Raw genomic sequence first — 6,460 nt, forward strand, 5'->3', positions numbered from 1 at the left:
ATTTAATTTGAGTATTAAATATTAAATAATATTAATTTAATCTCTAAATTTTAAATAAAATATTATTTTAATCTTTAAATTAATCAAATCTCTCATCATCATTCGTGATCATCGTCAGCCACCATTGGTCATCATCATTGATGATCACTAACCCTAAAATTTTCAACTCATTCATATTTAATTAATTGTATTTAATTAATTGAATGTGAATCTGATTCATGTTTCAATGAAAATATCTTGAATTCCACAAATTCAATAAGTGAATAAAATGAAACGAAAGTGAATATTTTGATAGTTTATCCTTTATGTTAAATACAAAATTTTAATATAATTTTAGTTTCCTTTTGGGTAAGTGATGTTTGTATTTACCCAGAAAAGAAGAAAATGATACGAAGTTACACGGTCAACAGCTTTATAAAAAAACTCCTATTTTACATGAGATGTCCATTCCACACAAAGAAAATTGTTCACTGCACCAGCTTTAAGGTTCCCCTGCCACTCTCAATTTTACTCTATTTTTATACTTTGTACAATACTACCCAACAAACTGCCACTGAATTCTTTCCTTCCAGAGCAAGTAAGCTGCAATATGGTGGTGAGTAATGATCTCCCCTTTCAAATTTATGATTGGGGAAGTGAAACATGTCATACCCAATACCTTTTATTTCTTCTTCCTAATCACTTTTCAGATTCCTGATGCAGAAATATTAAGATCATTCAAGTTTAAACCTGAACCAACACCATCCCTTATCTTCAATAATTTCTTCCGTTTCTAAAAGATCTGGTGCACAGCTGAGTAATTCTTAAGAGTAACTGCCTTATGAAGCATCACCCTTTTACTCCATTAGTTTTGCAAACTCAACATACGAGAGCTGCTCTATAAGTACTTATCATTTTTTTTTATGGTTTTCAGTTTTTTTTTTTTATTTGTCCGAATAAGATTTATTATAATGAAACTTTTTGTCAACCGATATTCAGTCGAGACTAAAGGCATACTCTTATAAACTGTTTTGAAAAGAGTAGTTTTATTTAATGAAATTAATGGTGGCACCCCAAAATGGCTGGATCAAATTAAAGGGTATTTTTAACGGATTCGATAGCAAGCCATTGCTGAATGAATGATCCGTGAGCTAATTCTTGTTCCAAATATTAACGACTTACGCAAGGGGAGAGGGAGGTGAAGATACCCACTGCTACAAATAAGGGACAATATGAACCCAATCAGATGAATTTAGAGAAAGGGGAATATACTAATTCATGCCTGGTGGTCCTAAAAATTAGATTGTAAATTCGTCTGAAATTTGAGGTTGCATGTTGAATTAATCCTTTTTTTTTTGTCTTTACCCCTAAAACTGGGGGAATCAGACCTCATCCACAAAGGCTTGTTACCACAGGAGGTGTAACTTTAATTGCAATTTGTGTATCCGTGTCTATTGTAACACAATTCTCTTATCCCTGTCATGCTTTGAGGAGGAGGATGACGCAACAATAAACAACAGAAAGCTACAATTACATTCATCAGACGAACAATAAAAGATTGTCACTAAAAGTGTCTGCTAAATATAATAGCATGGACGGTGAAAATTGAGTAAAAATTGAAATAATTGACCTTTACCCCCAAAACGTAACAGATGGAACAAACAGAAGGCAGTTTTTTGTTGCCTTTGAAAATTAGAGGGTTCAATTGAGCGAGAAAAGAAACCTGACTTATCAGCTTTCGACTTGCAGAGATTTCGAATCCCATGTACTCATGTCGCTCAATCATCCCAATCATGTTTGATATGCCAACGCCACCTAGCAAAACAAACCACAATTGTGTTTGAGAAGTTTAAAGCAAGAAAAAAAAGTGTGTTGTCAAATCAATTATAAAACACGGAGCTCACCTAGTGATATTGCACTAACAAATATTGTGGATGCTAGGATGAAGATCAAAGACGCCCTTCCAATAAATTATCATCCTTCGGACAATGTTGTCCGATCAAGGCAGCAACGGTAGCCACCGCAGTGAAGTAAAGAGCTGCATAAGAACGTAAGGAATGTGTTACTTCCAGAAAAATGTAGAACAACAATATCCTCAAGTAGAGGCAAGATTATGACGACACCATCCCCTACCCCCACCCACATTCCTTCAGGTTCCCGTTTTCCATTCAATCAGTTTCCAATAATGAGAAGATACATCAAAAAATATTATTGTTCAGTTGCCATCTTACCATAAGGTACCGGAAAACGTTTCAAAAGGTAATATTCTACAACCGACATGGACGAGGAGAAGTCATGGCAAAGGTAGCAGTCGCACTTGATACCTGCACGTAAAGCCAAAAGATTAGAAATAACAAGCAATACATAATCTTCAAAGTCATGATAGAACTGATTCTCCTTTCATGTTACCACCATTCCAATTTATGTATGAAGGATAAACTTCAAGGTTATAACATCATACTACAGAATTGAAGGAAACAGAGACTCACTTGAGGAGGGACACCCAGCTCCAAGAATAGTGGACCCATGATAAATCCTCCACCTAGGCCGAGTAGACCGCCAACAACTCCAGCTAATACTCCAAAAGTACAGTAGGTAACAAGCTGGAGCACCCGAAATTTGTGCCTTGATCTCCCTTGGATGAAATTACCCTATGACCTTTGTAGAGACTAACTGCCTCATATAGAGATACACCAAATGAAACTGGGATCTGGACAACAAAAGGACACATTAAATCATATAACCATCCCATTCAGCAATGGAAAGAGGCAATAGGAATGAAAGATGATAGAAATTTACCTGCAGCAAGTTCAACACCCAGTACGATACCGAACAAGTGGATGTACTATTCTGTTGCCAAAAGTCGTGTTTTATCAGTTACACCTCAATGATTCATATTCTTTTAAGTACTTGAATAATATATATATATAGGTTACCTGTGCCAGAAGCCCTCGAACTTTTGAAAAAGAAAAAAACAATTAATCTCATTAACTTGTTTTGCACCCAATAAAGCTCATGTACTCCGGAATTTCATCAGTTAACCCCTTTAACCCATGTTGACAATTAAATCCAATGGGTTTTTTAGATCAATTGACGTCACATTTCATGTAACAGTGTTTTCATATGGCATTCCCAGAAATGTATTGATTTTTTAATATTTTTTCTTTAAGAAATCTGCGAATGCCACATGGAAGAACTGTGATATGCCAAGTGATAATAATATCTCGGAGAAAAACTGGTCAAAGTGTTTAATTGATTCAATTTCTTGGTTTGAGAATTCAATCGGGTGTAAAAAGAATGTTCATAGGCTTAATTGAATTTTTAAAAAAAAAAAGTTTGAAGGCTTGAGAAACCCTTAACCTATACATATATATATATATATATAAAGAAAAGACAGGGGAAACAAAACCTTGGCAATCTGCAGTACAAGGAATGCAACCCAAACAAAACAAAGGAGTGCAAGTTCTTTCCAATACACATTCTCCCAGACAGGGACCTGCTATGATTGATTATTAGTTTTGAGAAAATTTGGAACTTATTTAAATAACAGCAGATTACAGTTAACCTACTTCCTTATCTGAGTTGTCCTTAGGAGAATCATTGTTTGGACCGCTAGGAAGAGGCTTGTATTCCACATCTCCATTATCAGTATCTGAAATCAAATGAGCAGTTCACAAGTTCAAGTCAGAAGGAAAAACATGAGGAAAGGATCACTGAATGATCTTAAGACTAATTAAAGGAAACTGACCATTTGATGCTGAACGCCTGGCAGCCTCCTGAAATCCATGACAAGCAGCTTTCAGTTAGCAATTAATTTTAACAACATATACACGCTACACATCGAGTGAGAAAGTTTCTCCACTGTTTTTATTAGATTAAGCAGCAAAGGCACAACATTCTGAATGAAATTATCTGTATGTAGCAGTCATGATACTTTGAAATCAAACATCCTTGAAATATTTTGATTGCTCATTGATGAAAATGGAAAGAAATTAATTAAAGTGGTCGAAATTTTCAACGCATCAGTAAAAGGCTGAGTTACTAAATTACTTTTTCAGTATGGTTTCCTTTTTCCACGTTTCAACACCCTTGAAGAATGCCTTTGTTGATGTTCCTGCAAACCATCCGATGAATTGAAATTAACAGATCTTTCTACAAGAATATATTGCGCGGCAAATGCAACAATCGATCAGCAACCATTACCTATAAAGAGAATAATAAGCAAAACAGTGACCATCCAATCTGCAAATATGACATTAAAGGTGACTCCAATGCTAATTCCCATCATGAGCATTGGCTGGATAAGAAGAGCCAAATCATAATCAATGATAGGCATATCCAGTGTAGGATGCCTGAGCTTAAGATTGTAATAAACAGTTGAAGCTGCTGCACCCATGATCATACCTACAAAATTTCCAAAAACACAGAATGCATTAACTCACTTATATTATAACAGAAAAATTCATAATTATTTATTCACAGCATTTAAAGTTCTTAAATTGATTCAATTAGAACTAATATAGTTTTTAGATGCTTCAAAATGAACCTGTCAATTTCTCTTGTTTGTATTGGTCAGGAAATTCCAAAATCTTGAAATTAAAGTTGGCTTACAAGCAAACAGTAAGCTCAGTTTTCGATTACACAAGTATGGTCCACACTGAACAAGACGAGTAATTTTCAGTCCTTTTCTTCAAACCGAATTTCAACAACAAACCTTTTAATAAATTTATAATAAATTGCCATTAAGCTCAAGAACAAATCAAACAAGATCAGAAAAGGGTTAATCAAAAGGAAAATACTAGGAAGTAGGAATTTTTTTTTTTTTGCATTTTTTTCATTATTATTAGCTTCATGAAAATCTCACCATCTTTTTTACATCTCCTAATGCTAAATCTCGTCAGTTCAACCGTGTTCATATTATCATATATCTTCGCAAAGAGCAAAGAAAAAGAATTAGAAGGCTTACATTTGGAAATGGCTGTGGCTGATTTTGCATCAAACCCAACAATAAGGCTAAGCATAGGAACAAAAATGCCTCCTCCGCCAACTCCACCTACACTTCCAAAAGCTGCTCCAAAAAATCCAATTATACTTGCCACCACAATTTTCCAATTAAATTCCATTTCCTATACCCAAAAATAAGAGTTAGAAAGCTAATAAAATACTACAAAGTAAGGTGATAGTGTTAAAATAAAAATAAAATGAAAAACAAAATCGGTTTTGTGATGCAAAGGAAAAGGAAAATAGACTGGAATAGCTATACTTACTGGCCAAACATGGTGATAACCTGACTCATCAGATTTCCACAAGAAATTAATCTTTGAGAAATAACCATTTATTGTTTCAGATTCCTTGACGGTTTCTCCACGTTTCAAGCTCCTCTCAGCTGAAACTAGCATGAAAGCTATACCAAATTGAGGAAATTCAACAGTACCGATCTCAAAACACTCCGTTTTACCCAAATTGCACCATCTTTTTTCCTTACTGAAAACTGCCTCGCTCTAGAATTTTTTTTATAACGAATAAGGAACTTTTTTTTCGAATCAAAAGCTCTCCCTTTCCACCGTTCTTTCAAAGGACGACAAATGGTATCTGGTTTCCCAAAAAAGGAAAAAAAGAAACCCAAAAGGCGTCTCTCGTATCTGTTTTGCTCTGTGAAGATGCGGAAAGGGAGAATGTCTTTAACTCTACTGCACAGTCAGATTATATAATAGGAAGAAATAAAATTGAGAGGTTCGGAGCTGAAGCTGGTGACGTTTAAAAACTTAATCTCTCTTTGTGGGGACGCTGTTTGTTTATGATTAGGTTGGGTGGTGGGTTGACTCTGTCTGCCCAATTCGCATTCGGGTGGACCTCCGTATCCACCTCCTCTCATCGGGCCTCACCCACTCACCTAACACTTCACCTTTACGTAATATTATTTTGGCCGAGCTAAATAATTGGAAAATGAAAATAAAATAAAGAAATAGGGATTCATAGAAATTATTTAGAAATATATAAATTTTATAGTGTTTAATAAAGTTATTTTTAACGGACAACTAATTGTCTAGTGTTAACTGACAATTAGTTTGTCTAGTGAGATAAGATATGGATCTCTTAAAGTTAGAGATTTAATTTTGGTATTTGCAAATGGAACAAAATTTAATTGGAAATGTTGTCCTTTCCTCTACAGTATCTAATCTGAATTAGTCATTAATAGATTATATTGATTGTAACACCCATTTTCCATATACGTCCCCGTACACGAGTCATAGATGTCGCATGTCTTTTAAAACATTTTTTACTTGAAAACCAATAAAATTTTGTTTCTTTAAAACAATTTAATAATATAGTTTATAAAACGTTCTTCAAATACATATATATAAAATAGCGTTTAAAATCCATCAAACATAGTTCAAGTTCAAACGTAATATAATATACAACCAAATATCAAGTATCTTATCAGAGCATCACAACATATCTAAGTACATGACAACTAGTA

At 34.3% G+C, this 6,460-nt stretch overlaps 1 pseudogene; it reads right to left on the reverse strand.

Moving 5' to 3' along the window:
• Positions 1 to 1,537: 1,537 nt before the first annotated feature.
• Positions 1,538 to 5,393, reverse strand: LOC120206395 (annotated as a pseudogene).
• Positions 5,394 to 6,460: the final 1,067 nt, after the last annotated feature.

The sequence above is a fragment of the Hibiscus syriacus genome, unplaced genomic scaffold, assembly GCF_006381635.1.
Source record: "Hibiscus syriacus cultivar Baekdansim isolate YM2019G1 unplaced genomic scaffold, ASM638163v2 tig00013738_pilon, whole genome shotgun sequence".
Classification (NCBI taxonomy): Eukaryota; Viridiplantae; Streptophyta; class Magnoliopsida; order Malvales; family Malvaceae; genus Hibiscus; species Hibiscus syriacus.